Below are 13,714 nucleotides of genomic sequence, written 5' to 3'. Positions count from 1 at the left end.
AGTTTTATATGTCTATATAGTTTAATCCACCCTTTCACCGAACTTAAATCAGTCATCTGCGTCTGAACGAAGTCTTGAACGACATGACCGAAATTATATGATTCGTGAACGAGGATCTGATGACTGACTGAACCAGAGGAGGCATGCACGGGAGTCTTTATTTACAACAAATCCAGATTAGATGTACTATGAATGTACGTGTGTCTTAATATATTCGGTAACTTGATAAAATTATGCTTAGTATTTCACAATTTGAGCTTTATTAAAAACGCATGAGTTTTTGCAAAAAGTCATTCATTGTCTTATAACACATAATGACACACATCTTTGCCACCTATTGGCGTATTTTTGTAAAATTAAGAAATGGTCACTGAACGAATCAGTGAACGAGTCTGAACGAATCATTTTGGTGAACGAACTGAAAATGAACGAGTCACCTAAATGAACGAAAATTTCCATCACTATTTGGAATGTGTCTGCCGCACAGCTCCAGTCAGGACAGATCAGCCACCAGCGAGATTAAAAGGTGGGCTTTGTTTAATAAAAAAAAATGTGATGCATTTCTTTATATTGGAATAAATATGATGAACAAGTCACCCATTTATCAAGTATCGATTCATTATTTTTACTTAATCCCTTTTGCCTTTTACAAAAAGTAGAATAGGCACGCATATTCTAAATGTAACCAGAATAATGGCTGTGGCGTTGAAGGAACTTTCCTGTTTTAGTGAAAAAGAAATAAGTTCTATTGCTGTTATTATGTAGCATATATTGGTGATTTTTTCATAACAAATATGACAGTTTTAAACAAACTAAGTAGCCTATTTATTTATTTATTGGCAAATACAGAACAACGAGGAACAAGTAGAAAAAAGGTAGGCGACACGCCTTTCTTCCTTGCGACAAAAAGATTAATCATTGCCAATTTAGGCTAAATGTAATTTTAAAATTTCGTTAATTTAAATAAAAGTACACCGAAAGCCCATTGTTTATGCTTGTCAAATTTATGCTGACTCGGTCACAAAATTTCATCATGCAGTATTTGATATACAGTATTTATTTGTGTTAATAGAAAACAATAAAGGCTATAGAAATCCGTGCTGAGTGACACGAAAAAGACAATCGTGATAATTTACACGAGAGAATAAAAAAGGAAAATATTGTCAATAAATACGAATAAATAAATCTAATATTTCATGACAAAATGCCTTAAGATATTGTTGGTTCTGCATTCATCCAGCCAGCATAAATTTGACAAGCATAAAAAATGCGCTCACGTTTTAAAAATTACATTTAATCCTTTAATCATATAAGGTAGAAAGGCGTGTAGCCTACCTTTACTTTCTCCTCATTGTTCTGCATTTGCTAATGAATAAATCAATACTTAGTTTGTTTAAAACTGTTACATTTGTTATAAAAAAAACAATGTATGCTTCATAAAAATAGCAATAGAACTTGTTTATTTTTTACTACACTGTAATAAAAAATTATACGCTGGATTAACTTAAAAATATAGTTCATCATTTTTGCATCCACTATTTTTTTTAAATTTTTACTTGAAAATTTAACCAATTTCATACTTAAAATTCCATGTAATATTTACTTAAAAATATAGTGCATCATTTTTGTATCCATTTTTTAAAGTAAATCCAACCTTTATTTTTTCAGTGTACTTTGAAAAAAATGTATACACTGGGTTTACTAAAAAAAAAATTAAATATAGGCCTAGTGCATTATTTTTGCATTTACTTTCCATGTAAGTAAGTTTTACACTTATTTTAAGCAATTTAAGCTTACATTTTCTTAAAGCAATTGGTTAAAGTTACATGTAAAACTTACTTTAAATGATGCACTTTAAGTAAATCTTATCCAGCTAATTATTTTTAACAGTATACAAGTCCACTGCCTAGTTAGTTATATTTACTAAAATTATTCAAATAAATTAATTGAATTTCCTTTTTAAAAATATTACATGATAAATATTTAGTTGAATTTACTAAATAATGTGTTCATTTAGAATTACTCACCATTTCTGTGTTATTTTTACTCAAATTTGGTTAAAAAACAAGAATGTTTTTATAGAATTTACTTTTTTTTAGTTAAATTTACTAAGCCACAAAATCATTTTTACAGTGTAAAATAAGAAAAATGAAGTCGGTAAAACCGCACACCCAGCTACACTCAAATCGAGTCAAAACGGTCTTGACTTTTAGACCCGCAGTCTGCAATCCACCCTAACCTGGACTGCATGTGACATGTTAACTGCCCCCCTTCAGTGCCCACTAACCCCACCACCAGTAAATAAATAAATACATAAAATAAAAACAAGCACTTTAAACAAAAAGCACACAGAATTCTTATTTTTTATTGTTTTTTCACTTAGTGTTTCACAAAACACTAAAGTCTAAACCACCCTAAACCCTGAATTTGCAGTATTAATTTCTAGTCCTCCCCTCGCGAGTTGTTCTTGTTCAGGACCTGTAAATGTCCATTGAAATATAGTTTAATGTATTTCATAAAATTAATGAAAGATATAAAATTATGATTTTTTGTTGAATTATCCCTTTTTCCAAATACATATGTCATTATGCACAATGTATCAAACTTTGAAAGTGAACAAAATCAATAACTTAAAAGTTTTTCTAAAAGTTTCCAGTAGTTATGAATGACATCACTGCATATGTTGCATATGTATACTGGCACGTTTCTAATCCCCTTTTTATCCTGCTCAACTAAAGGCTTCCGCTAGACCGTTTCTCGTGACTCGTCTATAAGGTTTTCGTACATTAAAGCTATAGAGTTTCTGCTGCGGACTTTTCCCCCTCGCGCTCGGGCAATATGCTACTGTGTTGGGCGAGTTGTCTGCATATGCAATACAGTCTCCTGAAGATGCGTATAAATAGCACGAAGTGTAAAACTCGTGCAATACATACGTCAAATTCCACTTTGGCGTGCATATGATACGCCAGTCCTTCCCATTCACTTAAACGGTGCATCTTTTTTGTCGTTTTATTTATTGGTTTCTCAATTTTTTGCTAGTTTTTACCATTTTCGCTTGGGTTTAGGGTTAGAACAACTTTTTGTTATATATAAAAATGACATCCTAACCCAAACCCCAACTCTAACCCCAACTCCAAGCGACCATGGCTTAAATATGGACAAAAACATGGAGAAACCTGTACATTAAATAACCTCATTAAGCAAATCTAAAATCTAACCCTAAACCTAAGCGAAAATGGTTTAAAAAACAGAAAAAAATTGAGAAACGAATTGAGCGTTGCCGCGGGAAACGCGCGAGTTCAAAACTCTGAACTTTGGCGGAATTCCGCGCCGCGTTAACCAATCAGGAGCTTGCTGTAGTAGTGACGTGATTACAGGAAGCGAGCGGAGTGGTGTAGTCTCCGCGGAGTCGCAGAAGCCCCTCCCATGACGCGGATTTCCGCGTGAATTTCTCGAATGACTAGACGTTCACCCACGGCTTTCACGCGAGAATGAAGCGAGTGAACTCAAATGTTCAAGCGTCCAACTACGCGCGAATAGCGTGTTTTTGCTGCCTCTTCCGCGGCTGGTGTGAACCCACAGTTACTGTGCATTCATGGGAGGGGCTTCTGCGACTCCGCGGAGACTACACCACTCCGCTCGCTTCCTGTAATCACGTCACTACTACAGCAAGCTCCTGATTGGTTAACGCGGCGCGGAATTCCGCCAAAGTTCAGATTTTTGAAATCCGCGGCAACGCTCAATTCGCGCGGAACGCCCTGCGCCTTCCGCGCCATCCGCGCCGCGGCTACCGCGTGTACCGCGCCGCAGGATGTCTAATCGCGTGTTTGTATTGACTTAACATGTACATCATCCGCGCTTGCCGCCTCTTCCACGGCTGGTGTGAATGCACAGTTAGCATGCAAACATTAAAATTATAACGTGTAAATTCACCTCGGCAAAATCAGCACTAGCAGCAATGTCAATTGACAAACGCTAAGAAAAACAAATGAGTTTTAAATAATGATTTAAAAATATATAAAGTTGAAGCAGCTGAGTCAGGTGTGTTAGCAGGCTGTTGCACAAGGGCCAATGAAAGACTTTATCTCCTCTGCGTTTTAAGCTTGTGGAGGGAACCATGAGCAATTTTGGTTACCAGTCCAGATCTTAAAAGGCGTGTTGCAGGTTAACCACCACTGTTGATTAATGGGTACATAAATCACTCAAGATATGTATATCATTTTTAAAATGTCTCAAAAAAGGTCTTAAAGACCCTTTTTTTATGTTTTTGGTATTAACGTTTTTTTTTAAGCAATTCGGCAATGACGTCACGTTGGGTAGAAGTAGATGAAAGCCTCAGCCAGAGCCATAGAGATAGATGAGACATTTATTGCCGTTTTATTAATACTTACGTTTATAATATGGAAATCATATATACATAATAGGAAATATATAATGTGGTATACTGCAAAGTTACCCTGCTAATTATTATTTATGATATATGTGGAGATAAATAAAACTTTGCAAATCTGCTGATTCAATCCATTCATGTCCTGACCACCAGGCTAGAGAGTTTTAAACATCCTTAATCCACACTTACTAGTCTATCATATAATATCTAAAATATATTTTTATGTGAAATAAAAGGAAGTTTTGTTATATTGTTTATGCGATCATAACGAATCACACGATCATTTTATACACAGAAGCAGCGGTCAGCAGCTGCAGCGGGCTTGAATCCGACCGCATACTGCAATAAACAGGCGTTCGGCGGCTTTTTACATCAAAGGATGACAGGCTAGAAACCAATCAAATCACTGATCCCCGTATTTTTATAAATCCTGGACATGATTGGACCGGCCGAATGGGTTGAGCACTTTTATATTTGTTGAGCAGAGAGGCTGCACAGTTTGACCAGCGGGCTGCGGGAACCGGCCGCACATCAGACCGAGATATAACTCCCAATGTATAACTATTATCAGACCGGCCAAACGGGAAAGTCCCGACTCTCCCGACTGACACTCCGCTACTGGCTGTAGGGAAATGTGTGTGTTTTGATCGGTGTTCGAGGCTCTTACCCCGCGACCAGATGTGACGACGTGACGCCTCACTCAGCTTCCAGGATTTGAGTCATGCTGCCTGAATTTGTTTGTGCTGAAGATCGCATACACCCATTTCAGCAGGATTATTGTCCCCATCAAACCAGCACGCACGAGTATGTTAATTGTTTGTTTACTTTCTACACAAAGTTATGCTAATGCTATCTGGCTTTCTGCCTATCTATCTATCTATCTATCTATCTATCTATCTATCTATCTATCTATCTATCTGTCTGTCTGTCTGTCTGTCTGTCTGTCTGTCTGTCTGTCTGTCTGTCTGTCTGTCTGTCTGTCTGTCTGTCTGTCTATCTGTCTGTCTATGTCTATCTATCTATCTGTCGTTCTGTCTATCTAGTCTATCTATCTAGTCTATCTATATCTATGTTTTTACAGTCTTGTTCAAAATAATAGCAGTACAATGTGACTAACCAGAATAATGAAGGTTTTTAGTATAATTTTTTATTGCTACGTGGCAAACAAGTTACCAGTAGGTTCAGTAGATTCTCAGAAAACAAATGAGACCCATTCATGATATGCACGCTCTTAAGGCTGTGCAATTGGGCAATTAGTTGAATTAGTTGAAAGGGGTGTGTTCAAAAAAATAGCAGTGTGGCATTCAATCACTGAGGTCATCAATTTTGTGAAGAAACAGGTGTGAATCAGGTGGCCCCTATTTAAGGATGAAGCCAACACTTGTTGAACATGCATTTGAAAGCTGAGGAAAATGGGTCGTTCAAGACATTGTTCAGAAGAACAGCGTACTTTGATTAAAAAGTTGATTGGAGAGGGGAAAACCTATAAAGAGGTGCAAAAAATGATAGGCTGTTCAGCTAAAATGATCTCCAATGCCTTAAAATGGAGAGCAAAACCAGAGAGACGTGGAAGAAAACGGAAGACAACCATCAAAATGGATAGAAGAATAACCAGAATGGCAAAGGCTCAGCCAATGATCACCTCCAGGATGATCAAAGACAGTCTGGAGTTACCTGTAAGTACTGTGACAGTTAGAAGACGTCTGTGTGAAGCTAATCTATTTTCAAGAATCCCCCGCAAAGTCCCTCTGTTAAAAAAAGGCATGTGCAGAAGAGGTTACAATTTGCCAAAGAACACATCAACTGGCCTAAAGAGAAATGGAGGAACATTTTGTGGACTGATGAGAGTAAAATTGTTCTTTTTGGGTCCAAGGGCCACAGGCAGTTTGTGAGACGACCCCCAAACTCTGAATTCAAGCCACAGTACACAGTGAAGACAGTGAAGCATGGAGGTGCAAGCATCATGATATGGGCATGTTTCTCCTACTATGGTGTTGGGCCTATTTATCGCATACCAGGGATCATGGATCAGTTTGCATATGTTAAAATACTTGAAGAGGTCATGTTGCCCTATGCTCAGGGGTGCCGTTAGGGGGGGTGCAGAGTATGCAAGGCATATGGGCCCATGAGTACGCTAGGGGGCCCCATCGTCATCACTTTTTTTCATCGTTTTTTTGTTGTACACGTTTAATTATTAACACTATACAAAAATGTAAGGTAAATGAATATAAAACTACTGTAAATGACTTTGTGATAAGTACAATTGAGACACTTTTTAAAACAGCGTGCAAGCATGGCCTAGTAGATGCAATTACATATTTGGCGGTTCTGGTGGTTTTTAATTTGATTGTGCTGGTATGGATATGGGTGGGTAGGCAACATTTTGGTTTGGGATCAGTTTGGTGGGTTTGCTATGCAATCCTTTTAAGTTACCACAAACTGTCGACAGCCCTACTGTTTGGCATTTCAAGGTAAGATCTCACATGCCACTAAAAAGCGCATATGCTGATCCATAAACTGTATTTTTCATGAAAATTTTAAAATATTTGTGTTAAAACAAAAGGACAGCAAGGGCTTTATTTAATGAAATATTAGGATAGTGACTGCTGACAACTGCATTTACAGATGTACAATAACTTGATAGGCGGAGTTAAAAATATTATTTTCTGCAATTGTGGACTCTTTATTAAATAAACATGAAATAGGAGAATTGTGACAGCGCATCATTTTCAAAGTGAATCATTTTTTTTTAAGGTTTGCAACGGAGGTTTAGCCCTTAGTGCAGCTATTACAAACGCTATATCAGATTGTTTTTAACATGTATCCGAATAGAGAATGTTTGTTCTATATTTATGTTTAAGTATTGTTGTGTTTAAATATTGTTGTAATGTTGTTACTGTTTTGTTTCAATTTAATTCGATTATTTAGACTGTAATTTTAAACGCTATATATTGGGCGTTGTAATGGATTGAAGGCTAATATGACGGTACAAATGGAGTGAATCATGAGACATAATTTTCGAGTTTAATTTAAGTTTTGTTTGCTTAAAATGTTTGCTTAAAATAAATTTCGTTTAATATAATTAGTCTCTTAATTTTAATCAATGTTTTGTTGATAAGTTTGTGAATATTAAAGAAAAAGAACATTAAAAAGAACACCGTGCATCATTACGTAACAAATATACTGCAATGTGCTATCAAATGCCAAAACATGCAGTATTATTTTTGTAATAATATAGTTGTTGTTGGATGTGCAACATCATATTATGGAGTATATCACTTTTATCACTTTTAAAAAAAACCTTCAGTGCACAGAAATTAAATGTGCATGCCCATCAGCAGCATGCTGTACACTGAAAATCAACGTCATATTAATTTTTAAAACTTTTGCCGGCCATGCTTTTGTCATGAGCGGAGGACGCGTGTGGGGGTTGCGGGAAACACATACCACACACACAGAGAACAACGACATAAAGAGAATATAAGTTATTTGGTGTTTTCTGATGAATACAATCGGTTTGTAAGAACATTTTTAAATGGACTAAATGGACTATAAGATCATCAATATGAATTGAATTGAATTGAACTCTGAAGAATGAACTATTACAGGCTAAACAAATGCACACATTTCGCTTCTAAAACCGCACAGAAAACTCGACTGCCGTGACTTTCAAAGCGCCTTCCATAGATTTCCATATATTCAGAAATGCATCTCCATGCATCATTCTTCTTTTAGTGATCTATTTAAAATCAGTCACGTGAATGTTTTCTGCCATTCCAGATTAAAATGGTATTCGTTTTTCGAATAGCCTAAATCTTTTTTTTTTGCTTCATGCATTTATTTTTAGGTGCAAATTAAATAAACGCACTCAGCTGAGTAATTTTTTATAGCTACACATTATGGTATGAAAATCAAACAATCATCTAAAGAAAGGGGCCCAAAAGTCTGTCTCGCATACCCCCCTTGAAACTCTTCATTGCGCCCCTGCCTATGCTGAAGAGGACATGCCCTTGAAATGGTTGTTTCAACAAGACAATGACCCAAAACACACAAGTAAATGGGCAAAGTCTTGGTTCCAAACCAACAAAATTAATGTTATGGAGTGGCCAGCCCAATCTCCGGACCTTAATCCAATTGAGAACTTGTGGGGTGATATCAAAAATGCTGTTTCTGAAGCAAAACCAAGAAATGTGAATGAATTGTTAAAGAATCATGGAGTGGAATAACAGCTGAGAGGTGCCACAAGTTGGTTGACTCCATGCCACACAGATGTCAAGCAGTTTTAAAAAACTGTGGTCATACAACTAAATATTAGTTTAGTGATTCACAGGATTGCTAAATCTCAGAAAAAATAAATGTTTGTACAAAATAGTTTTGAGTTTGTACAGTCAAAGGTAGACACTGCTATTTTTTTGAACACACCCCTTTCAACTAATTGCCCAATTGCACAGCCTTAAGAGCGTGCATATCATGAATGCTGGGTCTTGTATGTTTTCTGAGAATCTACTGAACCTACTGGTAACTTGTTTGCCACGTAGCAATAAAAAATATACTAAAAACCTTGATTATTCTGGTTAGTCACATTGCACTGCTATTATTTTGAACAAGACTGTATCTGTAATTTGCATTGATATAATCTGAATATTGTACTTTACTCATCTCTGTAGTCACTCTCAATGCTCTTAAGGCAAATTCTCTCCCCAACGTGACGTCATGCAGTGCGTTGAGGGGGAAAGGAGAATCCTTGCAAACCGCTGTACTTTTTCGTTTTGTATTCTGTTTTGTGATAACCAACAACATAAAATACAATGGATAACAATTTAAATGTTTATTATCAACAAGCAAATTGCCCAAATTTGTGGAAAATTTTTACCTGCAAAACGCCCTTTAAGTTTCTAGCAGGGTTGTATGGAAGTAGTAGTTCATATAAGTAACTTGGGGCCAGATTATGTACATTTGTAAACAAATAAAATATATGATAATGAATCCCATATTGAATCAGGAGCCAGTGAAGAGCTTGCAGAAAGAGGGCAGTGTCATCATGCTTGCGGCCTTTCTTTAGACATTTTGCAACATAATTTTAAACTAAAACTACTTCCCAGCTGGCATTTCAACGATGAAGGTTAGTCATATGCCTGCTGGGCTGGGATTTTAAAGTACCACTATACAAGTTACAATAGTTCGGAAACAATGAAAGCATGAACTACTCAAGAGATTTCAAAACATGCTAAATTTTAGACAATAAGAGCTGGATAAAGCTCGAGGCAGAAACATGTTTTTCTGGAGTAAGCTGCTGCGATACATAAACAGGCCCACAAGCCCACTATCTTAGTTATGTACATGTAAACAAATGCAAGTAAACAGGGGAGCTTCGCTTTCTGGGCATTAAAAGCCCAATAACATTTGCATTTCTTAACAGATTTGAGTAGTTTACGATGTACATGGACTACAAACCGATATGTATTAATTTTAACTTTGTCGTAAGGAATTGTGAAATGCCTATTGTTTCTGGAAATCCACTAGATGGCACCACGGCTCTCCTGAATTTGCCAAGTGATTGATATCCTCAGGGCAACATTATATTGAGCCTGGGACAACATTTCAATCAACCAATCAGATTTCAGAATTAAATTTACAGTTTGTTTTAAGTTTAAGCTTACAACCAGGATTAGCTGTTTCTAGACCATTGTTTTTCACTTATCATGTCCCTCTGATTTTAGGGTTTGCTTAGGGTTGGGGTTTGGGGTGGGTTTAGGTTTTATTTAGAAAAATGTTGTGGGTAAACACAATGTGTTGCCCTGAGGACATCAACCACTTGGCAAAATTAGTTTGAGCATGGCACCACCTTAACCGATTTGTTGTGAATATGCAAGTGAAGGAACAGCAAATGTATTTTATTTGAATAATCAAACAAAATTTAGGAGGTAATAACATTTAATTTTAATTATTTCTAAAAATGCTTTTTCTGACATCATTTTACACAGCACATTTACAAACCATACATCCAAAACAGACTACTTTAGACCAGATGTTCCTTTATAAAACCAGTTAAACAGCTGAAACAATACTACTGTGCATAAAATAACAGTGTATGGTAGTACTTAACTACAAACTATTTTATATAATCTTTATGTTTCAGAATGAGCTTTGTCAATTGTAATATGACTTCATATGCTGATCGTGGATAGATTCACCAGCAGTTGTTGTTGTTTGATGGGGAAAAACTATTGATAAAATGCTGCTGGGCGTGTATCAAGTGATTCACCGATGTATCGGCCGCCGATATTTATCGGCCGATTTTTGGTGAATTTGAAACCATCGGCATATCGGCAATAGCACGAGAAAGGCCGATACCGATTGTTTATTAATTAACTGCATAAAAAAATCCATTATATGTAAAAAATGAGTTAATGTTGTTAATAAAATAAATGCTGAATAGCAAAAACCACATTTGAAGGTTGTCATGCTGTCTTATTATATTTGTTTTAGCTTAATTTGTGCCTCTCTTATTATGTTGGTCAGTTGAATGTTAATTAGATCAAATCCATGTTCAGTAAAAATTATTTGATGCAGAAATAAACTAGCTAATAGACCAACTGTATAGTATTGTATACAAGTGTTTAATATCGGTATCAGCATCGGTATCGGACAGAATTTGTCTGTTTAAATCGGTATCGGCCCCAAAAAATCCTATCGGTGCATCCCTAGTATCAAGTTAACATTCAGATCGAAAATTATGCAATGCATGTCGTCTTTACTTACCAGTAACTGCACCCTTCGCCTTTTGAGTGAGTATAGCATAGTGATGATCAGTTTAATTAGTTTGAGAGATCAATGTCCAATTTGTGCAAATTCTTTGATTCAGATCTTTTCAATGAATTGATTCTGGTCATACATGTAATTTCCTGCCCAGATTTGAAATGAAAATCTATTAACACAGTATTTGGCAGTATATACGCTACATGGACGTCAGTACCGGGACGTCCCCTTCTAATGATCGAGTTTAATTACTTGAGTCACTTCAATATGCACAACTCTTTAATATTACAGCATATAATTATATTTTAGAGAACAGTTTGGACAGGGCACTTTTCACATGACAATGCCCCTATGTATGACAATGCTGATTGATTCAGTCTAGTGTGAAAGTATGTGACCGGTCTGCTGTAAGCCTAGAAATAAACCCAGCAGAAAACCTTTGATATGACTTGCAGACTTTCAGCCAAACACTCATCATCCAAACCCATCAATGACACAGGGGTAAAGTCTTTTCTGAACACAAGTTTCTACACAAGTTTATTTATTCACAGACTGAGGGAAGGGCAATTTGACATCTCTTACCTGCACATTTTTGACTGTGGGAGGAAACTGGAGTACCCAGAGTAAAGCCACACCGACACAGGGAGAACATGCAAACTCCACACAGAAAGACTTCCTGACCCAGCTGGGATTCAACCTGAGGACTTTCTTGCTGTGAGTCAACGCTGTTACCCACTGAGTCACTAAACATGTTTGATTGAACTTAATGCTCCTGTAATGCAATCTGTAACTTTATCCTCTCTATCACCATCTTTGTTTGAAACCTAAAATGGCATTTTACGTCTTGCGTGTAGAGTTTGTCGGTTGTTATATTTGATGTTGATTGGGTGGATTTCTACAGTTTATCATGTGCTGTTTTTTGTGTTTTCTAGGAATCACATGAAAGGTCACACCAGGTCAAGTGAAGCTGCTAGCTAGAACATCATAAATGCACAGCATAAAGAAAAATAACTTCAAACAAAATATGCAAATTATTAACTAGTGTTTTTTTAAATAATTTAAATGCTATGCTAGTTGTGTTTTATGTTGCTATTTTGTAAACTGTTATGTGTTAATGTGGGCCTATTCTTTAAGTTTTTCTATGCAACAGTGTATCAATTAATTGAATACTTTAATTGGTGCTGGTGGACTCTGTCACAGGTGCAAAGTTGAAAAGTAAAACAATCACATGTTAAGATATTTGCATGGCTTTTCATAAATGCTAGTGATGTATTTAGGTGAACAGAAAATTAGTCACAAAGGCTGGAGGGTGAGCAGTGGTAGTTTCTATCTGGTTTATAAAGTAAGTCACCACTACCGATTAGTTGGGCACTTGGGTCTTGAGGTTTTAATGTTAGTTTTAGGGATGGGACGATTTTCCGGTTTCACGATTAACCACGAGAAAATGTCCTGGCGGTTAGTATTATCGTTTAAAATTTAATTATCATTACAACCGTGTTTGTTTACTGTGATTTTGAAAGCTCGCTGTAAATCCTGTCCAGCCAGAATCAGTTTGACCCATGACATGCACATGCAACATAGTTTTTTGCACAAGGCGGTATTTAAGGGATAATGTATTGTATTCATACACGGTAAACTTATTAGACAGATTTATTTATTTTTTTTACCATAGAAATAATTTCAAGGACATGAAATATTAAATTGTGATTTTCAAAAATAAAACTTGGTCAAATATTTTCAGTGTGTGTATAAGTTTTTTTTTTTTAACATTTCCATCTAATTTTAACAGAACCATGATAATATTGATAACCGTGATAACTTTGGTCACTATAATCATGATATGAAATTTTCATACCCTCCCATCCCTAGTTAGTTTTCTCCTGTTCATTGTGATAGTTGCTGCGTCCAAAACCGCCTACTTCATACTATATAGCACGCGAAATGCAGTAGGCGAGGCGAGTAGTATGTCCGAATACATAGTATTCGAAAAACAGTATGCGAAAAGTACCCGGATGACCTACTACTTCCGGTTAGATTTTGCAGTGTGCATACGATGGACACTTCACTTTCCCATGATGCCCTGGCAGAGGAGTTATCCAACGAAGAAGAAGATCATGCGGCTGTTTTCGTGCTGGAAATGACATGACGTGATCACGACGTATGTCACGTGATGTATCAACATGGCGGATGTAGTACGTCCGAATCTCATTCATACTACAACGATTCATACTATACAGTACCTACTGTTTTAACAGCAAGAAAGTAGGTACTTCATCTTATTCAGTACCTACTATACAGTATGCGGTTTCGGAAGCAGACAGTGTGTTTATAAAAGGCTCTTTGATCGCCCCCCTGGTGGCTGGCTGCAGTACAAGTCAAAAACCCCGCCTTCTCCATTCAAACAAATGGGACTCTGCTCTAAATAAAAAAAATATTTACAATTCCAATAAAAGTTTCCAAAAGATGGTTTTGGTCCTTTCAAGTTGTTGTTATCACGCTGATATATGTTCAAGTGTTCATTATTGTGGTAAGTTTCATTTTAGCTTGTAATTTTATGCTAGAGAA

The 13,714-nt window shown here is 36.4% G+C and overlaps 1 long non-coding RNA gene across 1 annotated transcript; it reads left to right on the top strand.

Annotated features, from left to right (window-relative positions):
• Positions 1–4,302: 4,302 nt before the first annotated feature.
• Positions 4,303–12,883, top strand: LOC135772971 (uncharacterized). Its single transcript, XR_010543319.2, has 3 exons — positions 4,303–5,194; positions 11,701–11,863; positions 12,082–12,883. It is a non-coding gene; the product is annotated as an uncharacterized lncRNA (long non-coding RNA).
• Positions 12,884–13,714: the final 831 nt, after the last annotated feature.

This window comes from Paramisgurnus dabryanus, chromosome 19 (assembly GCF_030506205.2).
Source record: "Paramisgurnus dabryanus chromosome 19, PD_genome_1.1, whole genome shotgun sequence".
Lineage (NCBI taxonomy): Eukaryota > Metazoa > Chordata > Actinopteri > Cypriniformes > Cobitidae > Paramisgurnus > Paramisgurnus dabryanus.
This window is presented reverse-complemented; position numbering and strand designations above follow the sequence as displayed.